This window comes from Cariama cristata, unplaced genomic scaffold (genome assembly GCF_000690535.1).
Source record: "Cariama cristata isolate BGI_N322 unplaced genomic scaffold, ASM69053v1 scaffold27785, whole genome shotgun sequence".
Lineage (NCBI taxonomy): Eukaryota > Metazoa > Chordata > Aves > Cariamiformes > Cariamidae > Cariama > Cariama cristata.
The window spans coordinates 883-2,046 of record NW_009619670.1 but is presented as its reverse complement, the minus strand read 5'-3'; the positions used below and the strand labels follow the sequence as shown (position 1 = coordinate 2,046).

Sequence of the window (1,164 nt, the reverse complement as noted above, 5' to 3'; positions counted from 1 at the left end):
GAAACCAGCCTGCACCCGAAATGGCCCCGCCGGGAGAGGCCGTATCTGGGCAGAGCTGACTGCAGCCCAGCCCGACATGCCCGGCACCAGGCAACCGGCACCATGGGGAGCCCCACACTCTGCCCCATGCATACACCTTGGCCAGCATCTCCGAGTTTTTAATGCCAAATGAAGCCCAGGCTGAGCCGGGACAGCTCATCCCACTGCAAGGTCCCCGATTTGGGGCTGTGCCTGGCCCCAGGTGACACCGCCAGCAATGCCCACTGTGGGGACAGCAACGGGTGGCGAGGTTATTTATCGGAAAGCAACGCACGCTGTTCACCCCAGCCTTGCCCCACGGCCATCCCCACCACTCATAACATGTTTCCCATGCCCCCAGCAACGGGGGTCCTATCTGGGACCTCGAAGCCTTCCTGGGATCAGTGGGGTCCCTGGACTCAGCCAGTGCTGCAAAACTGCTCATCCCTTCTCTGGGATGTGCAGGAACAGGGTCTCAGATCCCCCCAGAAGCTCCTCTAACCCAAGCCCACCCGCACTGCGATGAGCTGATCCTGACCCCCCACTCCAGGAAAAGGGTCTCTGGAAGATCTGACCCAGCCGGGGTGTAAATCAGTAGGATTGAGGCACATCCTCCAGCCCTCAGGGCAGAGAGCTGTGATGGTGGGGTCCCAGGATCCACCCAGGGGGTATCTCCCTGCCGTCAGGGCAGGACTCCAGAAGGGTCACCGGGTCCCGGAGCCACCCAGAGGGGGTCAAAGCATGGCTGGTTCCCCCAGGTGAAAGCATGGCTGGGTCTCTGTCCTCAGCCGGGAAGCAGGGCCAGCAGATCCCGAGGGACAGGGTTAGGCACTCACCGAGCCTCCGATCCGACCAGGAAGGAGCTGAACTCCTGGGCTGGTGGCAGTGGTGTCACTCCACGGTGCCTTGTGTAACCCTTTGTGGGCCAGACGCTGCCTGCAGGAGGGAAGGAGGAGGATGAGGGTCCCAGAGCAGCTTCCTGAGCACAGCAGGAGTCACGGGGGGCTGTCCCCGTTGTCCTCCATGCTGCTGGTGGCTCAGCCATGTCCACTCACTCCCCCCTGCACAGACTCACAGAGTGCTGGCGGTGGCAGTGCCGGGGGACAGGGGCGCTTCGCCCCCCAGCCTCGCCCTCTCCAAGGAGGC

The 1,164-nt window shown here is 63.3% G+C and overlaps 1 protein-coding gene across 1 annotated transcript in view; it reads right to left on the bottom strand.

Moving 5' to 3' along the window:
* The window catches only part of TJP3 (tight junction protein 3), a 10,910-nt gene extending 9,960 nt beyond the window's left edge, over nt 1–950 (bottom strand). The window contains 1 exon segment of the mRNA XM_009701337.1: nt 855–950. The gene's annotated coding sequence lies outside the window, so the exon portion shown is untranslated.
* Between the last annotated feature and the right edge of the window lie 214 nt (nt 951–1,164).